Source organism: Oncorhynchus mykiss, chromosome 1 (genome assembly GCF_057628025.1).
Source record: "Oncorhynchus mykiss isolate SJ-2025 chromosome 1, ASM5762802v1, whole genome shotgun sequence".
NCBI lineage: Eukaryota > Metazoa > Chordata > Actinopteri > Salmoniformes > Salmonidae > Oncorhynchus > Oncorhynchus mykiss.
Window position 1 is genome coordinate 86705139 of NC_143022.1, and position 24146 is coordinate 86729284.

Consider the following 24146-nt stretch of genomic DNA (forward strand, 5'->3'; position numbering starts at 1 on the left):
ACAAGGAAACACTCAGAAGAATCCATGCCTCAGTCCATCTCAAAGTGCACTGGATTTATAAGCACATAAGAGCATTGGCATACCACAGTCATACTGTGTACCACAACAGTTTGAAATGCCACAGCAGTCATTCAATTGGTCTGAGAGAGAGAGAGAGAGAGAGAGAGAGCGAGAGGTAAGAGGCCCTCAATGGAAAGATAGCTTGTTGAAATAAATCTTTGGATTTCACTGTTTCTGTCCTTAACAATAACTGTTTTTAATCATGCTGTCTCTCCTTCTCATTCTCTCTGTCATTATGACGCTCTCTCACTCTCACTCGCTCCCCCTCATTTTCCCTCTCTCCTTCTCTCTCTATTCCCCCCTCTCCCTCAAGCTCTCTCTCTCACACTCACTCCACACACACACACACACACACACACACACACACACGCACACACACACACTCCACACGTACACACACACTCACTCAGTGGCCCAGACACGCGCTTCCCTTTGGCATCCGCCGGTCCCCGTGAGGTGCCCACACACTCCAGACACACACAGAGGCCCTGTTGTCCTGCCCCAGCCCCCAACCACACAGAGACAGACTGGGAATCAGTAATCACATCAAACACAGTGACAGGCCTCACAGAGATGGAGCAAGAGCGCTCTGTCAACAGGGGATAAAGTTTTAGATGAGGGTTATTCACTCACTATTCAGTATAGCTACTCTCTTTAGGTGGATAGGTTTACAATAAAATGTGACATTGTCAGGTTAGTCATGGTCTGTATTCATTATGTCTTAGAAGAAGAAACATCCTGTATGATGAATACATCATATCTTGCTTAGTCAGTGTGGATAGTTTTCAGGTGTATGTACATTTTAACAGTCAACGAAAATCATCCTTATCATCGTCATCATGAAAATATCTCAACATTAATATGACCAGCCCTTATCAATCAATGCAATATGAGTTGACGCCTTCTCTGCTGAAGCGCCTGCCCTTTAACGACGTTTTTTTCTACCAGTCACATTTTTTTCACTCCATTTTAACGCGGAAGTCAGTGACGCATATAGTCTACTGTACATTCAAATGCAGATGGGGGCTATGAAATAAACAAAACATCATCGCCATTTAGGTCGGGAGAAAGCGGCGGTGAGTGTTCATTGTTTTGTTCTGCACGTTGCGTACATTTTGAACTGGGATTTGAGCATTTCATCACCGCGGAGCACCTCAGTAAATTATCTGGCTACATTGTAACTGCTGCGTCTTTTATAAAATAATTCTTCCTGAGACGACGCGTGGCTTGATGGACTAGTTTGGACCATACAATTGTGTTAATATCTGCATTTCACGACCGCTGCTGTAGCCTACAGAAATACATAACTGTCAGCAATTCTACAACATACGGAAGTATTACAAATACGGTGGGTGTGATATTACTTAAAATATTATATGAGCGATATGTGGACGCAGAGCGAATCAGCTGCTTTATTCTGCATAATAGGCTATTAATTTCAACTAGCGCCAGGCTACATAGGTATTCTTGCTGTTTTTCATTTAATTTGCACAATATTTCCGTCACACATTCATTTCCTCTTTGGGAATGCAACCACTAGGTATTCCAGTGTTGACATGAATAATGTTTTATTTGTGAAAACGTGAGATAATCCAGATGAAATATTCTAGGATAGGAGAACATGAATCATATTGCGCTGTTCTTTAGTCTATCATCAAGTATATTAGATAAACTATGGGTCGGTGAAGGGATGAGAATGTAGCTTTCATTTTCATATTTCATTATCTGTAATCAAACCTTCACAAACTGCGCGAGCCTAAACTGCGCTGCTGTTGCGCGATCGCGATAGCCAAGCCTACAAAGGGAAGGTTTGTTTCATTGTATAGATCTGACGTTTTACCTAGCATATCTCCAATTATTATGTTTATTGCGAATCGTGTACCTTATGTAGTTAATAGACAAAAGCCTAATGAGTGTGTTTCTTTTCTTGGTCATGTGGTTCCAGCATAGACATTCCGGTCACCATCCGGTCTCTTTCGAAACTGCCCGGTCCCCAGTAGGTAATAAACAGAGAGCGGGTCCCCGGTAGGTAATGAACAGGGAGAGAGAGATGCGATCGATAGGGTGCAGCTGTAGTAGCCCATCTTGACTCATGGGCACAGAGTGATTTGATTTGTGTGTGGATTGCTAGACATCCTAGGAGCCTATTGGATTGCATTGATAAGTATTTATGCAGAATGGGCAGGTTTAGGAACTAGCTTGTGGTTTCATTTGAGCGATAATGGTGAGAGAGGAAATAGTGAATGTTGTAGATACATTTATGATCTGGCATCATTATTCTGAGCAGATCTTTCTTTCTCTCTGTATGTCCTCAAATGAACTCATCATCTTCTCTCTCAAGTTTTCTTTCCTTTTTACTTCAGTATCACTTCATCATGATGAACGGTTGGATCCGTTTTTCTTCTTTGCTGCCACTAAACTCAATTTCCCACCAATGCATTTACTGCAGTGCTTTGGACTTCATCAACCTCAATTGGATCCTTATTCTTGTACAAATTTCTCAGACTCCTTGTATTTTAGATAGGTGGGTGTGTTTGCTCGCGTGTAGGTTATGCATCCATGTGTGAATGCGTGCCTTTGTAAGTCGCTGCTCTGTATAAGAGCATCTACTAAATTACTTAAATGTGAATGTCATGTGTAAGTGTGTGCGAGCGGGCAATCTTGTGTGCGCTGTGTTTTGTGTACAGTACTGCAACAGGCTAATGAACAAGCCTGATGTGTTCTGTGTACAGTATAGTCCAGTACTTTAACAGGCAGGGTATGTGTGTGTTACATCACACCAGCAACAGGTTACATCGTGACGGCAGTAACAGGAACAGCGGCATCTAGTGGGAAAACCGTGGTACTTTCACACTAATTTATGGTAAAATAATGCAAGCGACTTCAATGGCTAATATCTCTGAATGGGGGAAAACATCACCAGATTCACAGGGAATAGATTGCAAATGATGAAGAAGCAATACTATAAGCCACAGCTCCATACTACTTGTCAAACATAGAGCTGATAGTGTATACTGGTTGTTGGGGTGGGGTTGATGTGGGGGTCCGTGGCTTTGATCATTTTATTGGATTCCTCTTACTCAATGGTAGGAAGACGTTTGGTCAATATCGGATGTTGGGTACTATATTTATTGAATATTATGCGAATCCTAAACATTTAAAGGGTGAATTTGAGTGCAATCAATTATCTTAATTTCTCTGAGATCAAATTACATTTCAACAAAATAATGTTTCAGGAATGTTAATCCGATCTGTTTCTAGCTACAGAAATGATTTCAGAACAATCTGAGATGGTGGGTGTCAATCCTCTTTCTTTTTCTTATTGCTCTCTTGTATCTTGAGTAGCATGCAGGCATACACCTGCATAACACAATGTCTCCTGTGGTGGGGCCTTACTGGAACGAATACTGCTGCTATCTGTCATCTGTCATCATGGGAATACCTGCTATACTGTAGTTGGCTTTCTCAAAACACTGTGGACACCGTCACTGTGGAGTTTCTGATTGCTTTCTGTTGGTTAAAAATATGTATTTGACCAAATGTGTGAATGTGCAGTGGGGATATGTAGTCCTGTGTCTATTTACAGAAAGCATATGGTTATATAATGGGTCATAGCATTATTTATTTGAGACTATTCCATTGGTCTTAAAGGGTGGCGAACAGCCCATCTGGCCTGGCTTTGCTCTGCTGTTCTCTTCAGCTGTGTGTTCTCTCCATACAGTATCAGCTTGCTGTCTTTGTGTTAAAGCTAATCTATCCTGGGATGGATTGTCAACAGTCCGTATAGTCAGAGGGGTTTTAAGTCAAACCAAGAGGTCCAACAAGCCAGTACTTCCATAAGAAACAGAGTAAAGTAAACTCAGGCAGTTGTGTTGTATTGTATTTGTTTGAATTTAGGCAGCAGTTTGTCCATGAGTTTGTCCATGAGTGCAGCTGCCATGACACTTGTGTGATCACAGAGGGGTTTCCATTGGGTAGACATCTTGGTAATTTATTATCTTTGTTAAACCTGTCAGACCTTACAAACGTAAGAGGAGAGAGACCTGTCAAGAGACAGAGAGAGAAATTATATTTAAGCTTCCCAATTAAGAAGCTAAATCAGGAGAAAGCCCTGTCACATCTGTCAATGAACGTGGTGAAAAAACGACAGGGGAGAAGAGAAAGCCAAGCGACTTTCTACTGTCTGCTATGAAATCAATTCATAATTCGTTCTCTTAGAGGTGCGTTTTGAGGAGAGTAATTTTATCCAATTAACTATTAATCTTCCTTTTTTTTAGTCTGTCACTAGGGTTGGCACAATTACCATATAACTGTGTAACTGATAGTTATGGATGAATAATGTCATGAAAAAAACAAAAATATCGTAATGGTTAAAAGAAATCATACAAAAATGAATAGCTGACTGAAGATGGGACAGCCGGGCATTTGTATGGCAATTTGACTGGTAAACTCATGGTGGTACACTTGAAATGGCTGCCTGGTATTATAATGCAAACATTTCAATGTTAATGTAGAATGATCATTCAAATTATGTTAACTGATGTGGTCATGCAATGCACTGTAGTTTTTGTAGTCAGTTGCATTGAATCAACAAATTACAACACATATTGATGGGTACACTTCATGCTTTTACTTCCTGCTTCCTCCTCGCAATGGCTGCCAGTTCACCCATTACTCCATCATTGACTTGAATGAGGATGCCCGTTCTATTCATTCTATTTCTATGGCACAGGCAGTCAGGAGCGGAGGAAAGAAGAGGAAAAATGGCCAATTACCTTTATCCAAAATTCCATGACCATCACAGCCCTAGGTGTGACACAGTATGGTGGTGATTCTTAAGAATGTCCTTGCAGTTAAAAGTGAGTTTGGAGTAGCAGTAGATGTATTTGTCAGTTATCACTCATTCCCTATTGTGTTCATTTAAATAGAAGTAGGTTTTTAAACCAAATTAATTGTGGGTAGTGAGGACAAGTAGACTATTTCCTAGAAAGCCCTTGCCTTTTCAGGAAATGTACTCAATAATAATCATCTTTATATGGATTTTTACCAGGTGCAACATACATTTGCAGCTCTTTTGGCTTCAATCATATTTGGCTTGTCATATTTAATTAACGTCAAACTATGGCTGTCTTTCAAAATGCCTACTTGTGTTTCTGTCTGGAGTGTATAGCGAGTATGTATGTCAACTGTCATTTTTCAAGTGTGATTCCAAACGTGTTTTATTTTTAAATTGTTACAGGAATAAGGCATCACAATACACACTAAATACTGACCTATCTCTCCCTAATCTCCTTTTCATCCTCATCATCTTCAACATTAGTTTGTGTCTGTAGAAGAGCATTTCCTCTTATGAGAACTCATGTTCAGGAGAGGACTCTATAAAATGTAGTCAGGAGAGGACTGTATAAAATGTAGTCAGGAGAGGACTGTAAAAAATGTAGTCAGGAGAGGACTGTATAAAATGTGGTCAGGAGAGGACTGTATAAAATGTAGTCAGGAGAGGACTGTATAAAATGTAGTCAGGAGAGGACTGTATAAAATGTAGTCAGGAGAGGACTGTATAAAATGTAGTCAGGAGAGGACTGTATAAAATGTAGTCAGGAGAGGACTGTATAAAATGTGGTCAGGAGAGGACTGTATAAAATGTGGTCAGGAGAGGACTGTATAAAATGTGGTCAGGAGAGGACTGTATCAAATGTGGTCAGGAGAGGACTGTATCAAATGTGGTCAGGAGAGGACTGTATAAAATGTGGTCAGGAGAGGACTGTATAAAATGTGGTCAGGAGAGGACTGTATAAAATGTGGTCAGGAGAGGACTGTATAAAATGTGGTCAGGAGAGGACTATAAAATGTGGTCAGGAGAGGACTGTATAAAATGTGGTCAGGAGAGGACTGTATAAAATGTAGTCAGGAGAGGACTGTATAAAATGTGGTCAGGAGAGGACGGTATAAAATGTGGTCAGGAGAGGACTGTATAAAATGTGGTCAGGAGAGGACTGTATTAAATGTGGTCAGGAGAGGACTGTATAAAATGTGGTCAGGAGAGGACTGTATAAAATGTGGTCAGGAGAGGACTGTATAAAATGTAGTCAGGAGAGGACTGTATAAAATGTAGTCAGGAGAGGACTGTATAAAATGTAGTCAGGAGAGGACTGTATAAAATGTAGTCAGGAGAGGACTGTATAAAATGTAGTGAGGAGAGGACTGTATAAAATGTAGTGAGGAGAGGACTGTATAAAATGTAGTCAGGAGAGGACTGTATTAAATGTAGTCAGGTGAAGACTATAAAATATCCTCTCTAGTCAGGAGAGGATTGTTTATGGAACATTCCAGGGGTTTCAAAGGCTCTGATGAAATTTGTGTCGAATCAAGAGAATTTACTCTTATCAGAAGTCATGGCCAGGGCAGGATGTTGTACACTATAAAACTTTCCAGTGGGTTTTCTGAGGCTCTAATAAAGTCAATGAGTCTTTATAACTGAGTTAACAAGATGTTTTACTGTGTGGGTGTTCTCTCTCTCTCTCTCTCTCTCTCCTCATTTTCCACTTTCAAAGTCATTCTCTTTTTGTATCTCTCCTTGTTCTCTCTCACTGTCCATCTTTCTGTAGACTGGTGTCTCATCACCAGTCTAAAGAAGCTTAGTTGTGCACACAAGGGCAAATTCCTCCTGTTAGTCTTTCAAGCCAGTCCTTTTTGATTGTTCATGAAAAATATGTAGATTGAAACAATCGTGTGACACCCCATCGTGTGACCAGAGTATCCATTATATTGACCAGATACTCAAGTGGCTACTCTAACATTTAAAATAATAATAATAGATCTATTCTGAATTGAAAGTCAGTTTGCCTGGGTACCAGTCTCTTTAGCTAATCCACTCCCTGTACTCCATATCAAGTGTGAAAGGCAATGACAAGAAGTGCTAAGGACTGGAATGTTAGATAAAGAGACTGGTGCTCAGACTGGAAGGCATTCGTGAGGAGGCAAGATCAGGTGGGACCTTTCTAGCCAATGAGAGGGCAGATACAGTTGAAGTCAGAAGTTTACATACACTTAGGTTGGAGTCATTAAAACCCGTTCTTCAGCCACTCCACAAATTTCTTGTTAACAAACTATAGTTTTGGCAAGTCGGTTAGGACATCTACTTTGCATGGCACAAGTCATTTTTCCAACAATTGTTTACAGACAGATTATTTCACTTATAATTTACTGAATCACAATTCCAGTGGGTCAGAAGTTTATATACACTGAGTTGACTGTGCCTTTAAACAGCTTGGAAAATTCCAAAAAATTATGTCATGGCTTTAGAATCTTCTGATAGGCCAATTGACATCATTTGAGTCAATTGGAGGTGTACCTGTGGATGTGTTTCAAGGCCTACCTTCAAACTCTTTGCTTGTGCCTCTTTGCTTGACATCATGGGAAAATCTAAAGAAATCAGGCAAGACCACATAAAAAAATTGGAGGTGTACCTGTGGATGCATTTTAAAAAAAATGTATTTATTTCACCTTTATTTCACCAGGGAGGCCAGTTGAGAACAAGTTCTCATTTACAACTGCGACCTGGCCAAGATAAAGCAAAGCAGTGCGACACAAACAACAACACAGAGTTACACATGGAATAAACAAACATACAGTCAGTAACACAACAGAAAAAATCTATAAACAGTGTGTGCAAATGAGGTAAGATAAGGGAGTTAAGGCAATAAATAGGCTGTAGTGGCGAAGTAATTACAATTTAGCAATTAAACACTGGAGTGATAGATGTGCAGAAGATTAATGTGCAAGTAGAGATACTGGGGTGCAAAGGAGCAAAAAAAACGAAATCAATATGGGGATGAGGTAGTTGGATGGTCTATTTACAGATGGGCTATGTACAGGTGCAGTGACCTGTGAGCTGCTCTGACAGCTGATGCTTAAAATTAGTGAGGGAGATATGAGTCTCCAGCTTCAGTGATTTTTGCAATTCATTCCAGTCATTGGCAGCAGAGAACTGGAAGGAAAGGCGACCAAAGGAGGAATAGGCTTTGGGTGTGACCAGTGAAATATACCTGCTGGAGCGCGTGCTACGGGTGGGTGCTGCTATGGTAACCAGTGAGCTGAGATAAGGTGGGGCTTTACCTAGCAAAGACTTATAGATGACCTGGAGCCAGTGGGTTTGGCGACAAATATGAAGCGAGTGCCAGCCAACGAGAGCATACAGGTCACAGTGGTGGGTAATATATGGGGCTTTGGTGACAAAACGGATGGCACTGTGATAGACTGCATCCAATTTGCTGAGTAGAGTGTTGGAGGCTATTTTGTAAATGACATCGCCGAAGATAAGGATCGGTAGGATAGTTAGATTTACCAGGGTATGTTTGGCAGCATGAGTGAAGGATGCTTTGTTGCGAAATAGGAAGCTGATTCTAGATTTAATTTTGGAATGGAGTTACTTAATATGAGTCTGGAAGGAGAGTTTACAGTCTAACCAGACACCTAGGTATTTGTAATTGTCCACATATTCTAAGTCAGAACCGTCCAGAGTAATGATGCTGGACGGGCGGGCAGAGATCGGTTGAAGAGCATGCATTTAGTTTTACTTGCATTTAAGAGCAGTTGGAGGCCACGGAAGGAGAGTTGTATGTCATTGATGCTCGTCTGGAGGTTAGTTAACACAGTGTCCAAAGAAGGGCCTACCTTCAAACGCAGTGTCTATTTGCTTGACATCATGGGAAAATCAGAAGAAATCAGCCAAGACCTCAGAAAAAAAATTGTAGACCTCCACAAGTCTGGTTCATCATTGGGAGCAATTTCCAAATGCCTGAAGGTACCACGTTCATCTGTACAAACAATAGTACGCAAGTATAAACACCATGGGACCACGCAACCGCCATACTGCTCAGGAAGGAGACACGTTCTGTCTCCTAGAGATGAACGTACTTTGATGCGAAATGTGCAAATCAATCCCAGAATAACAGCAAAGGATCTTGTGAAGATGCTTGAGGAAACAGGTTCAAAATTATCTATATAGTTACAGTAAAACGAGTCCTATATCGACATAACCTGAAAGTCCGCTCAGTTCGGAAGAAGCCACTGCTCCAAAACTGCCATGAAAAAGCCAATCTATGGTTTGCATCTGCACATGGGGATGAATATTGTACTTTTTGGAGAAATGTCCTCTGGACTGATGAAACAAAAATAGAACTGTTTGGCCATAATGACCATCGTTATGTTTGGAGAAAAAAGGGGGAGGGTTGCAAGCCGAGGAACACCATCCCAACTGTGAAGCACGGGGGTGGCAGCATCATGTTGTGGGGGTGCTTTGCTCAGGAGGGACTGGTGCACTTCACAAAATAGATGGCATCATGAGGGAGGAAAATTTAGGTGGATATATTGAAGCAACATCTCAAGACATCAGTCAGGAAGTTAAATCTTGGTCGCAAATGGATCTTCCAAATGGACAATGACCCCAAGCATACTTCCAAAGTTGTGGCAAAATGGCTTAAGGACAACAAAGTCAAGGTATTGGAGTGGCCATCACAAAGCCCTGACCTCAATCCCATAGAAAATGTGTGGGCAGAACTGAAAAAGCGTTTGCGACCAAGGAGGCCTTCAAACCTGACTCAGTTACACCAGCTCTGTCAGGAGGAATGGGACAAAATTCACCTAACTTATTGTGGGAAGCTTGTGGAAGGCTACCTGAAATGTTTGACCCAAGTGAAACAATTTAAAAGCAATGTTACCAACTACTAATTGAGTGTATGTAAGCTTCTGACCCACTGGGAATGTGATGAAAGAAATAAAAGCTGAAATAAATTATTCTCTCTACTATTATTCTGACATTTCACATTCTTAAAATAAAGTGGTGATCCTAACTGACCTAAGACAGGGCATTTCTACTTGGATTAAATGTCAGGAATTGTGAAAAACTGAATTTAAATGTATTTTGCTAAGGTGTATGTAAACTTCGACTTCAACTGGACGCTTGTGAACAACAGGCACAAGTCCGATATAGTGTTTTTTGTCAAAGTTGCCTTGATGTCACGTGTCCTACTCATCAGTACACTCAAAACAACTTAAGCAATACGAAACTTCTATTCAATCAAATAAGCCACACGTAGCAAATAAGCCATTTACATTTTTTGTTAATCAAATTCGACACTTCATTGACCTCCATAAAAACTCCTTGCTTGGTGAGCGAAAAAAACGCCACCTGCTGCTTTGCCTCTTCCTCTCTGGTGTGACTCACACATTTCAGTAAATTACTATAGGTCACACCTCTGTCCAATCAATGTAATTTAGTAAATGCCGGATCTCTATGGCAAGAGACATATTTCACCCAAGTTTCGTCAAAATCAGGCCAGTGCTGTCTGAAATATCGTGAGTCAAACAAAGACCGATCCACAGTCCCCTCCCATGATTTCATTTAGGGAGACAATGAGAGAAATATTGACTCAGACACACACACACACACACACAGCTTCTTACCCCTCTGTGTGGTTGTGTCCCGATAATCTCCCGAAGTGTGCACTTGTTCACTTCCCTTCATGGATTTGAAAGGAAATGACTGGTACTATGTAAGAAATATGGTGGGAACTCCCTCTAGCCCATGCCTACACCAATCTAAATCCTTGACATTTTTGGGGAGTAGTGAACGAGTGCAAACTTCAGGAGAAAGGAGATATTATTTGGATGCAACCTGTGTCTTCACTGTGATTATGTCACTGCTTTTATGAAGAGACATTTGCTATGTGTTATTTTTTCTCCACTATGATCAGACTGGCAGCAGCATTAACTATGAGGCGGCAGCATTAACTATGAGGCGGCAGCAATAATATCCTCTACGGGATAGGTGTCCCTAAACCGGGACGGTTGTTGCTAACGTGTGTTAATGTGACCAGAGTGACGTTGTATACAACAGCTAACTGTCCGGGACATAGACATGTCTTCTACGGGCAGAAACCTTAAATTATTGTTCATCTAACTGCAATGTCCAATTAACAGTAGCTATTAAAGTGAAATACCATGGAGAGTGCATGACAACAAAACACTAATCACTGCAACCGGTTTGATACATTCACCTCTGAAGGTGAACAATGTACTTACATTAAGTAATCTTGCTCTGATTTGTCAACATGAGGGTCCCAGAGATAAAATGTAGCATAGTTTTATTTGATAAAATACATTTTTATGTTCAAATGTAGGAACTGGTGTCTACAGTTTGACCCCACTGCTGTCTCTGGCTCCACACCCACCCCGCCCGGCCATCTAGATGTGTGAAAGTTAGTGTATAAGCTAATGATGCATCATGTATGACATTCCTGGGAGTGTGTAAACTTGCATTTTGTATTACCATAGCATTTTTGTATGTTCTCTATAGTTATGATTCAGAGGGGCTGGATTAGATGTGGAAGACACATTTCAATTGAAGGCATTCAGTTGTACAGCTGACTAGGTATCCCCTTTCCCTCTACGGTTGACCTTGCTCAATAATAAGGCTTTGTCTGTACATAGTCCAAGTGTTCCTTCATTTTGGTTCAGTCACAGTGGTCAGGTATTCTGCCATTGTGTACTCTCTGTTTAGGGCCAAATAGCATTCTAGTTTGCTCTGTTTTTTTGTAAATTCTTTCCAATATGTCAAGTAATTATCTTTTTGTTTTCTAATGATTTGGTTGGTTCTAATTGTGTTGGTGCTCTGGGGTTCTGTTGGGTCTGTTTATGTTTGTGAGCAGAGCCCCAGGACCAGCCTGCTTAGGGGACTTCTCTAGGTTAATCTCTCGGTAGGTTATGGCTTTGTTATGGAAGGTTTGGGAATTGCTTCCTTTTAGGTGGTTGTAGAACTTAACTGCTCTTTTCTGGATTTTGATAATTAGCGGGATTCGGCCTAATTCTGCCTTGCATGCATTATTTGGTGTTTTACATTGTACGCATAGGATTTTATGCAGAATTCTGCATGCAGAGTCTCAATTTGGTGTTTGTGAATTCTTGGTTGGTGAGCGGACTCCAGATCTTACAACCATAAAGGGCAATGGGTTCTATAACTGTTTCAAGTATTTTTAGCCAGATCCTAATTGGTATGTCAAATGTTATGTTCCTTTTGATAGCACAGAAGGACCTTCTTGCCTTGTCTCTCAGATCATTCACAGCTTTGTGGAAGTTACCTGTGGCGCTGATGTTTAGGCCAAGGTATGTCTAGTCTGTCTCACTCTCTGTCTCTCTTGCTCTCTCTCTCTCTCTGTCTAGCTGGGAAATGAAGTATTCTCTTTGAAACATATCTGCTCTTTCCAGATTAGGTTAGGGCTCTTTCCCGATTAGGTTAGGGCTCTTTCCCGATTAGGTTAGGGCTCTTTCCAGGTTAGGTTAGGGCTCTTTCCCGATTAGGTTAGGGCTCTTTCCAGGTTAGGGTTAGGGCTCTTTTCAGGTTAGGTTAGGGCTCTTTCCAGGTTAGGGTTAGGGCTCTTTTCAGGTTAGGTTAGGGCTCTTTCCCGATTAGGTTAGGGCTCTTTCCAGGTTAGGTTAGGGCTCTTTCCAGATTAGGTTAGGGCTCTTTCCCGATTAGGTTAGGGCTCTTTCCAGATTAGGTTAGGGCTCTTTCCAGATTAGGTTAGGGCTCTTTCCAGATTAGGTTAGGGCTCTTTCCCGATTAGGTTAGGGCTCTTTCCCGATTAGGTTAGGGCTCTTTCCAGATTAGGTTAGGGCTCTTTCCAGATTAGGTTAGGGCTCTTTCCCGATTAGGTTAGGGCTCTTTCCCGATTAGGTTAGGGCTCTTTCCCGATTAGGTTAGGGCTCTTTCCAGATTAGGTTAGGGCTCTTTCCCGATTAGGTTAGGGCTCTTTCCCGATTAGGTTAGGGCTCTTTCCCGATTAGGTTAGGGCTCTTTCCAAGTTAGGGTTAGGGCTATTTTCAGGTTTGGGTTAGGTTATAGGGATCTTTCCAGGTTAGGGTTAGGTTAGGGCTCTTTCCAGGTTAGGGTTAGGTTAGGGCTCCTTCCAGGTTAGGGTTAAGTTTGGGTTCTTTCCATTTCAGGGTTAGGTTAGGGCTATTAGGTATGTTAGGGCTCTTTGCAGCTATTGTTACAGTTTTCAGCAATTTTGGAAATGGCAAAATAATGTGATAAGAGTTCATTAGATGAGTCAAAACTGACTAAAGTAAGCAGTGTGCTTTTATACAGATTAATTCACATACTGTAGCTTTCAGTATGCAGGATGACTGTGAGGAAGCAAAGCTAGCCAATAGAAAAACCTGTAAACCGCTCTGTGTGTGTGTGTGTATGTGTGTGTGTGAGTGCGTGTTGGCAACTTTGGTGTTGCCAGTATTTTCCTCTAAAGTAACTCAATCTTCCCCGGCCCTGCTCTGTGCTCCACTATGTCTGCCTGTGTACTGTTCTCTAAAGTAACTCAATCTTCCCCGGCCCTGTTCTGTGCTCCACTATGTCTGCCTGTGTACTGTTCTCTAAAGTAACTCAATCTTCCCCTGCCCTGCTCTGTGCTCCTCTATGTCTGCCTGTGTACTGTTCTCTAAAGTAACTCAATCTTCCCCTGCCCTGCTCTGTGCTCCACTATGTCTGCCTGTGTACTGTTCTCTAAAGTAACTCAATCTTCCTCTGCCCTGCTCTGTGCTCCACTATGTCTGCCTGTGTACTGTTCTCTAAAGTAACTCAATCTTCCCCGGCCCTGTTCTGTGCTCCACTATGTCTGCCTGTGTACTGTTCTCTAAAGTAACTCAATCTTCCCCTGCCCTGCTCTGTGCTCCTCTATGTCTGCCTGTGTACTGTTCTCTAAAGTAACTCAATCTTCCCCTGCCCTGCTCTGTGCTCCACTATGTCTGCCTGTGTACTGTTCTCTAAAGTAACTAAATCTTCCCCTGCCCTGCTCTGTGCTCCACTATGTCTGCCTGTGTACTGTTCTCTAAAGTAACTCAATCTTCCTCTGCCCTGCTCTGTGCTCCACTATGTCTGCCTGTGTACTGTTCTCTAAAGTAACTCAATCTTCCCCGGCCCTGTTCTGTGCTCCACTATGTCTGCCTGTGTACTGTTCTCTAAAGTAACTCAATCTTCCCCTGCCCTGCTCTGTGCTCCACTATGTCATGCTTGTGTACTGTTCTCTAAAGTAACTCAATCTTCCCCGGCCCTGCTCTGTGCTCCACTATGTCTGCCTGTGTACTGTTCTCTAAAGTAACTCAATCTTCCCCTGCCCTGCTCTGTGCTCCACTATATCTGCCTGTGTACTGTTCTCTAAAGTAACTCAATCTTCCCCTGCCCTGCTCTGTGCTCCACTATGTCTGCCTTGTCTACTGTTCTCTACAGTAACTCAATCATCCCCGGCCCTGCTCTGTGCTCCACTATGTCTGCCTGTCTACTGTTCTCTACAGTAACTCAATCTACCCCTGCTGTGCTCTACTATGTCTGTCTAACAGTGAATATTGATCCTCTCTAATAGCTTCTCTCTTTCTATGGATGATGTCAGACCCCCAACCGCTATCCTAGCATCCCTAGAGCACCTGCAGTGGAAAGAACTCTGTGGTGGTTGGAATGTAGGACAACAGTTTTTGTCCCTGAATGTTTTCGTAAAGGCGGTTTGCACAGCCCCCTGAATCACACTGATAGGAGCTAGGCAGGAGGTGATTAGCAGTAGTGGGCTGCATTTATATAGCGCTTTTGACAAAGCCCGAAAACACTTCGCATTATGCCTATATGGGGGATAATTCATCCCATTCCACTACCGATGTGTGGCAACCACCTGGGTGATGCGTGGTGGACATTTTGTGCCAGAATGCTCACCAAACATGGGCCATGGTAGCTGAGAGGAGAGAGAAATGGTAATGGTACGCAATTAAACTGGAAAAAGATGAAGGCCCCATAGATTACCTGGGCAGAAGTGCTGGCTCAGCTAGAATGGATGGGGAGTAGTGATACATTACCTCTCTTTTTGATTATGCACTGTACATTACCTGTCTCTGGATGATGATGTCATTATGGTCGTTGTGCTCCTTCAAGGTTTCAGGCTTTCGGTTTTGTGGCCCTGAAAATAGCCGTTCTGCTTTACACAGAGGCCTTTTCATTCATTGTGGATGTATACACTCTTAGAAAAAAGGGTTCCAAAAGGGTTCTGTGGCTGTACCCATTGGAGAACCCTTATTGGTTCCCTGTAAAAACCCTCCATGGAAAAGGTTCTACATGAACCCAAAAGGGATTCTTCGAAGGGTTCTCCTATGGGGACAGCCGAAGAAATCCATTTGGTTCTAGATAGCACTTTTTTTTAAAGATTTGATTAACACACATCACTTGCGTTTTGAAAGGTAAATTCATAGGTGGACACTTTATTTGATTGAACTTTAATTCATCCAGATTGGCCTCATTACAATACATTGATTAAATCTATTTAAAATGTTTCACAACTGACCTGGTAGACTTGATAAACAGCATAGTACTGTGCCTTTGAATTTAAATCCATGGGGAAAAGCTTTAGGCAGAACTTTGAAATCACTGTGGACTGGAACTACTGCAGATAAAGAGCTTTAGGCAGAACTTTGAAATCACTGTGGACTGGAACTACTGCAGATAAAAGAGCTTTAGGCAGAACTTTGAAATCACTGTGGACTGGAACTACTGCAGATAAAGAGCTTTATACAGAACTTTGAAATCCCTGTGGACTGGAACTACTGCAGATAAAGAGCTTTATACAGAACTTTGAAATCACTGTGGACTGGAACTACTGCAGATAAAGAGCTTTATACAGAACTTTGAAATCACTGTGGACTGGAACTACTGCAGATAAAGAGCTTTATACAGAACTTTGAAATCCCTGTGGACTGGAACTACTGCAGATAAAGAGCTTCATACAGAATTTTGAAATCCCTGTGGACTGGAACTACTGCAGATAAAGAGCTTTATACAGAACTGTGAAATCACTGTGGACTGGAACTACTGCAGATAAAGAGCTTTATACAGAACTTTGAAATCACTGTGGACTGGAACTACTGCAGATAAAGAGCTTTATACAGAACTTTGAAATCCCTGTGGACTGGAACTACTGCAGATAAAGAGCTTCATACAGAACTTTGAAATCACTGTGGACTGGAACTACTGCAGATAAAGAGCTTCATACAGAACTTTGAAATCACTGTGGACTGGAACTACTGCAGATAAAGAGTTTTATACAGAACTTTGAAATCCCTGTGGACTGGAACTACTGCCGATAAAGACCTTTATACGGCGTCCAGAAGTCCATTCTTACAGGCCTCTACGGAAAAACATTCCCATAATGAGGAAAGTACAAAGGACTGCAAAGCATAACACGCATGCACACAAGGTGACTTTATGAGTGTAAACAGAGATGGTATTCTGTGTGAACAGCGATCATCATCATTCCTTATTGCTTTAGTGTGTTTTCTGAAGATGGTCTTAACTGAACAGTGTGTCCTGTTACACAGCACACAGAAGCTTGCCAGCTTGTGTTTGACCATCAATGAGGTTTACAGGCTGATACACATGTACAGCAGGAGTTAGTTATCTTTGGAAACGTATAATGAAAGACGTGTGTGATTATAAAGTATTTTACTGTACTTCAATACAGACCTGTGTCAATGATGATATTAAACAAATGTATTTGCTAGGTTTGTTGACTACAGTGAGATAAGGATGTGGTTCAAACAACCCCTGCCACACATCGCTCTTTATTAATCAGTTCTGTTGTCTTGGATATGATGAGGGGAGGGATGAGAGAGAAGGAAGAGAGGAAGAGGGGTGGAGTGACTTCATTAGGAACCCTCTTGACTTGACATGTCAAAGAAGGTTCTGGAATCCTCACCATCTGTCTCTCTATCTGAGCCAGCTTTACCAGCTTATGGCTTCTGTACCAGTACTGAGTCTTTAACACTTTTCTTTGAAAAGAAACACAGCTTAAAGGCTAGAAGAAAATGCTTGTCTAAGACGTGATATGAAATATAGCATAAAGGGTACAGAAGAATGACATTTTTTTCTGGTTTCACTTGAAAGAAAAAGTGACATTTCTTTGCAAGTCAGGGCAGCTAACTTTGCAAGCAGTAGGCTACTTCCTCATTCTCTCTCTAACAGGAATACAAATTGCTACAGGGCTTTGTTAAGCCACAGATAAAAGTATAATTCTTGCATTTTTCAACGCATTTATGGAGGACTATATCGCATTTCTATCTGGGACATGCTAAGCCCTTTATCTAATTTTTGAACTCTGCACTGTCTGACTGTGTACAGGGCCTTGGGAAAGTATTCAGACCTCTTGACTTTTTACACAGTTTGTTACGTTACAGACATATTCTAAAAATGATTCAATTAAACCATTTCCTCAGAAATCTACACACAATACCCTATACATAGCGAAATCAGGTTTTTAGAAATTATTGGACATTTTATTTAAACCTAAAAACAGAAATACCTTATTTACATAAGTATTCAGACCCTTTGCTATGAGACTCAAAATTCAGCTCAGGTGCATCCTTTTTCCATTGATCATCCTTGAGATGTTTCTACAACTTGATTGGAATCCACCTGCGGTAAATACCTAACTAATCACACAGAATTACACATACACATAATTAAATCATCACTTGATTACAAATTGCGTCATAAAGTAAAACATCCCTAGTAGGTGGAACAGATATGACAGCTTGTTACACAAAGGAAAAGGGGCTGGGTTTGAGTGAAAGAGCGGGAAGACTGAGTAACAAAGGGAGAAGCTGTGCTATCGTAAATACAGTATCTTATGCATTCTAATTTACCGCCCATTTGGAAAAGGAAAATGCAATAAATATTTACTTTGAGCTGCCCTTCGGTAGGTTTTTATTTCACCTTTATTTAACCAGGTAGGCAAGTTGAGAACAAGTTGAACAGGTTGGAACAGGTTGGTGGTAGATGGAAGGTCGTGTTGCCAGACCGAGTCCTTTGTTCTTTGAAGAATGTCTCTGCTGGTAAATTGGTACATTGTAGTAACGTTGTTGTGTGGTAGACGGGATACTCTGTCTGTTCTTACCTAACCCTCGTTTGCAGCTGCTGTTGCTACCTCAACGGCTTGGAGGTATCAATTCTGTAGTGAATAAGAGTTCAAAGTTCATACCATTTGCAACCAAAGCTCACACTGATGTTGGCTTTGTTCTGTAGTTATTATCTGAACCATTCTGACATCGGACCGTCGTCCTCACATCCTCAGAACAGCAGGTTATATTGTCGTCAAGGCTTTATATAGGAAGGGAGAGGAGGGCTTGTTTGAAAAGTTTTATAGCCCATGTCCCTTCACAGGTGCGGGCCACTGATTGAGCAGAGCCCTAACCTTAGGAAAACCCAAATCTCACATTTTAGAAGCTAAAATCACATTTCATCCCATCACGAATAATTTCATATTAAAAAATTTAAATTGAACAACAATTCCATGTGAATCCGATAACTCTGATGTGTACTTTCCACTGTAGAGTTTATGTCATCTTATCATTGATGAGTGTCTCAGATGACAACCGAACTAACAACATATTCATTAAGTACCACCACATATGTTCAATTGGTCGGATTACCAGAATATAGTCCATTTCCCCCCACCTTCTGATGTTCCCAGAATCTCTATGTTAACCAAAGGAGTTTGCAAATGTAACATCAGTAGGGTAGAGAGAGGAAAAAGGGGGGAAGAGGTATTTATGACTGTCATAAACCTAACCCCAGGCCAACGTCATGACACAGGATTGTGTCAAGGCACAGATCTGGGGAAGGATACCAAAACATTTCTGCAGCAGTGAAGGTCCTCATGAACACAGTGGCCTCCATCATTCTGAAATGGAAGAATTTTAGAACCATTAAGACTCTTCCTAAAGCTGTCCGCCTGTCCAAACTGAACAATCAGTGGTGAAGGGCCTCGGTCGGGAGGTGACCAAGAACCCGATTGTTCTGAATATTGTTTTTTATTTTTATTAGATTTGCAAACATTTCTCAGAATGTGTTTTTGCTTCGTCATGATGGGGTATTGTCTGTAGATTGCTGAGGATTTTTATTTATTTAATCCATTTTTAGAATAAGGCTGTAACGTAACAAAATGTGGAAAAGTCCAGGGGTCTGAATACTTTGCGAAGGCACCGTATATAGTTCTGCTTCGTTGCACATCATCCATTTGTTTGTTTGTACATCCGTACCATGCATAATTATTCATTTTTTTCTGTTATAGGTGTATGTGGATTTGTAAATTAGTCGTAAAATATTCTGTCAGTATATTATGTTTATCACCTTTATATTCTGTATGTTGATTTTGTATACTCGGCAGCACCATTTTACCAAATCAAATTCCGGGTATATGTAAATATGTTTGCAAATAAAGGTGATTCTGATTTTAATGGTTTTAATGGTTAGGAGCAGAAAGGAATGTAAAGTAAGTCAAGGGTTGTTGGAGAGTTAATATATAGTCCTCAGGCTGAACTGTGAATGTCCCCAGTCATTGGCATGTAGTTACCACTATACAGCCCAGCCCAGTTACATCATCTTCTGGCTCTTATCTTCTGGGGCACAACTTAAAAGTGGGGGGACATAATATTTATATATATTTTATTATCCAGTCAGATAAACACTCCAAACAGCCTACCCGACCGCTCTGAGGCGTCCACATGGTCCTAAAGCACACCACTGCCTTGTTTTGTATCACATTCCAATGATTAAACTGGGCGGGACAAAAATGCAATTTCAGAATGTGGAGGGGACATGTCCCCCCTGTCCCCAGTGAAATTTGCGTCCCTGGATGAGAGTAATAAACGTACACATCACAGTGGCACAAAGAGTTGGGACTAGACTGTAGTGCAGTTAGTTGACAGTCTTCAACTGACTTTTGTGTAGACTTGTCAGTGTTTTCCCTATAATGAGCTATCGTTCCGGCGGGCCTCCCCTGTTGCCCACTTTATTTTTATTGTCACATCCTTTTGTTTCATTGCCATGGAAAACTCTGGGGAATATTTGTTTTTTCTACTTGGCTTCCCACTTGTGGAAAAATGTGCATTAAACACTATTCGGTTTTTTACTAGAGTCTATAATTTGGAATGGAAATTTCAATGGAACTTCTGTGAAGGCCCCAGACCTGGATGTCAGTCTATAGGGACTAGTCTTGGCATTCTGCCTGAGAAAATAAACTCTAGGGAAAACACTGCTGGGTTTTTCATTGTTTTGATAACAAAACTTTGTTAAATATTATTATAATTTTTTTTTTTTAATTTTACCCCTTTTTCGTGGTATCCAATTGTTGTAGTAGCTACTATCTTGTCTCATTGCTACAACTCCCGTACGAGCTCGGGAGAGACGAAGGCTGAATGTCATGCGTCCAATACACAACCCAACCAGCCGTACTGCTTCTTAACACAGCGCGCATCCAACCCGGAAGCCAGCCGGAGGCTACACCGTGCACCTTGGCTAGCGCGCACTGCGCCACAGGAGTCACTGGTGCGCGATGAGACAAGGAGATCCCTCCCTATCCCCTACAGATTACTGATAACAGTTTACTGTTAATGGTTTATAAATATTACTGATAACTGGGTAGTTTACTGTTGGTGATGGCTTGTTTTGGTTGACACAACTTCCAGTAAGTGTACTGAGACCTGTGGCTCTCTCGGTCATGTGATTTCACAAAGGAAGTGATATGACAACTGACACTTCTCTTTACCGTGTACTGTAAGTCGTGTGTGTGTGTGTGTGTGTGTGTGTGTGTGTGTGTACATGCTGAATTTTCCATATAGCTCATACTTTCTAATGATAACAATATGGTTATCATAGTTTTTAATAACGAATAGAACCAAGCAGATTTACGATTCATAATGAACAGAAAAATGTATCAAAGTCATATCACACTGATTCCTGGAAGTGCGTACCGCATGTGTGGTTAGTATACACTTATACATGTACGGTCTTGATTTCCTTGGTTCTTCTGCAAATGGAGTTGGGTTTATAGGATGAAGCATTGCTGTGGTTTATGTCAATGGGGAATCAATTATCCTGTTGGATGAAACCGTATCAGAATAATTTTGTCTCAACAGCTCAGGCTGCCTTAATCATCATACACATGAAACCGGGAAACCATACCATGAACTACTGCCCGTATTTCTCTGAGATGGACTGATGCAAGCAGCATTGTTTGAGAAAGTGTGTGTGTGTGTGTGTGTCAGTGATAGCACAACAGTGTGTGTGTGTCTGTGTCTGTGCATGGCCTCTCAATCAACTTCCCCTTCTCATTTTGAATTTCCGATGTGTTTGCGCTTTTCTTCTCTTCCTGTTGTTTTCCAGGTGTTTTTATTTCATTCTGCTCTTCTAGCAAAATGTGTAATCAGTGTCCTCACCTCTCCCTGTCATTTATTCTCTCCATCCTCTCTCCTCTCTCTTAATACATTTTAGAACAAGGCTGTGACGTAATAAAATGTGGGAAAAAATCTAGGAATCTGAATACTTTCTGAATGCATTGTATGTGATGGGAGACTCTCTCTAGAGGAGAGAGTGTCAGTCCAACAGCTCCCTGTCAAAGGGTACAATTCACCAATTCAGTCCAGTGACTTTCTGAATCTCCTCTGGTCATCCATGCGTTTATGACTATCCTCTCCCTGTTTTTCAGATTCCTATCTATCATGACATGCAGTGTTTTGTGTGTGTGTGTGTGTGTGTGTGTGTGTGTGTGTGTGTGTGTGTGTGTGTGTGTGTGTGTGTGTGTGTGTGTGTGTGTGTGTGTGTGTGTGTGTGTGTGTGTGTGTGTGTGTGTGTGTGTGTGTGAGAGAGAGAGAGAGAGTGAATCTCTGAGCAGTGAGCAGCCAGGTAAAGCTGTGGACCAAAGAAATATAGGCAGGACCATGCCTGAGTCTATGCATATCATTACAGACAGAGAGAGGGAGAGAGACATGGCTCTATTGCAGGGTTGGGGTCAATTCCATTTCAATTCCAGTCAATTCAGGAAGTGCCTTGAAATTCCAATTTCAATTTTCTTCAATGAATTGGAATTTAAATTTGGATTACTTTCTGGATTTCCCAACCCTGCAGTATTGTCTAGTCTAGGACCACAGCCCATATGTTTAAATGAACCTACAGTATGCCTACAGAGCAGAAAGTATGTGATTATATAGTATCATGTGTCTGTGTCTCATAGAAAATGTGAGTACAATGTAGTGAAATGAGATGTCATCTTATACCCAGTTGTAAGGCATTAATCCACTCTTCCTAGTCTGTGTTAAACAGGATGGATATTAACTGTGTTAAACAGGATGGATATTAACTGTGTTAAAACAGGATGGATATTAACGGTTAAAACAGGATGGATATTAACTGTGTTAAAACAGGATGGATATTAACTGTGTTAAAACAGGATGGATATTAACTGTTAAAACAGGATGGATATTAACTGTGTTAAACAGGATGGATATTAACTGTGTTAAAACAGGATGGATATTAACTGTGTTAAAACAGGATGGATATTAACTGTTAAAACAGGATGGATATTAACTGTGTTAAACAGGATGGATATTAACTGTGTTAAACAGGATGGATATTAACTGTGTTAAAACAGGATGGATATTAACTGTTAAAACAGGATGGATATTAACTGTGTTAAACAGGATGGATATTAACTGTGTTAAACAGGATGGATATTAACTGTGTTAAACAGGATGGATATTAACTGTGTTAAAACAGGATGGATATTAACTGTGTTAAAACAGGATGGATATTAACTGTGTTAAAACAGGATGGATATTAACTGTGTTAAAACAGGATGGATATTAACTGTGTTTAAACAGGATGGATATTAACTGTGTTAAAACAGGATGGATATTCAGGAACGTCCTTGTGTTATTAGACATGATAAAACTCTCAGCAAGACAAAATGTGTATGAATAATCAAAGACTCAATCTGTGTGTGTGTGTGTGTGTGTGTGTGTGTGTGTGTGTGTGTGTGTGTGTGTGTGTGTGTGTGTGTGTGTGTGTGTGTGTTGACAGCAATCAGAGCCAAGGTGATGCCATGTCATTTACAGCTGTTGTACCACTTTACCACAAGTAATTGTCTGTCTGTCTGCCTGCCTGCCTGCCTGCCTGTCTGTCTGTCTTGCTCTCTCGCTGTCCTCCAACTTACCACTCTGTGTTCAAAGCCCTGTCTCAGACTTCTCAACCCTAACACTCATTAGCATATATTCTAATGAGGTTGACAATAGTATTACTGAAGAGCCTGAAATGTCAGTGATGCTGGTGATTGAGCCGGCTAGCATAGAGGAGGAGGATAACATTTAGGAGAAAGGAGGACCTGAACTGTTTCCACACTACTGCTCTCACGTCTCTGTGTGAGTATTTGTTCAGATAAGTGCTGCTAGTTTAATAATGTAAGCGCATTGAGAAGGAGTTGAAGCATTGAGTCTCATTACTAGGAGGTGTGTAGCTCCAAGCCATCTCTGTCACAGTCACACACACACACCAAATGTCTGCTCTGTCTATCTGATGGAAGAGGGTCAGTGCAGGTCTGGGTCTGCTCTGTGTGAATAACAAGGGTTCAGCCAGGCAGAAAACAGATGGAGGATGGATATAGATTTACCTGACAGGACTCTGGACTGGAGAGAGACCTCACTGCCTGAGGAGAGAGACTTTTTAAATACATGAGGAATCTGGGTTGCAAAGTAAGACCGGATCTAGTTGTTTATATTTCTCAGTCAGTCAGTCAGTCAGTCAAGATGAGTGTTGTTTCTGTAAACCTTTCTGGTCTGAAGACTTTTTGATGTTGAGGTTTTTGTCATGTAGATGAGTGAAGCGGACCGTGAAGATTAAACTTACTCTGAATGTAAATGACAATATTTGTTATTTTATTATTAATTTTAAATAGAAACAGCCTGTGTGTCTATGCTCACACGTGTGCATGCACATTTATACGCGTGTGTGTGTTTGTGTGTTTCAGCAGGTGCCTCCAGTAGCTGGTGTCATGGCAACAAGGTCAATTTCTGACCAATCTGACCTTTTCATGAAGTTATTGATTGGACCATAGAAATAGAATGTGTGTTTGTGTGTGTACGTGCAGTAGTGTGAAGGAGGGGGAAGGCTGGGCCCGTGTCCATGTAGCACTAACAGTGGTTGGTGCAGACATTTCTCTGGACTC

General features: G+C 41.2%; 1 protein-coding gene across 13 annotated transcripts in view; it reads left to right on the forward strand.

Moving 5' to 3' along the window:
• Positions 1 to 949: 949 nt before the first annotated feature.
• LOC110530763 (E3 ubiquitin-protein ligase MARCHF8) overlaps positions 950 to 24146 on the forward strand; it is a 166187-nt gene continuing 142990 nt past the window's right edge. For 5 of the 13 annotated variants that reach the window (XM_090242662.1, XM_090242723.1, XM_090242652.1 and 2 more), the window contains exon 1: positions 1011 to 1408. The gene's annotated coding sequence lies outside the window, so the exon portion shown is untranslated. Of the gene's footprint in view, positions 1409 to 24146 lie in introns of all 13 variants that reach the window. The other 8 variants (XM_090242657.1, XM_036987108.2, XM_090242646.1 and 5 more) reach the window with 4 other exon arrangements.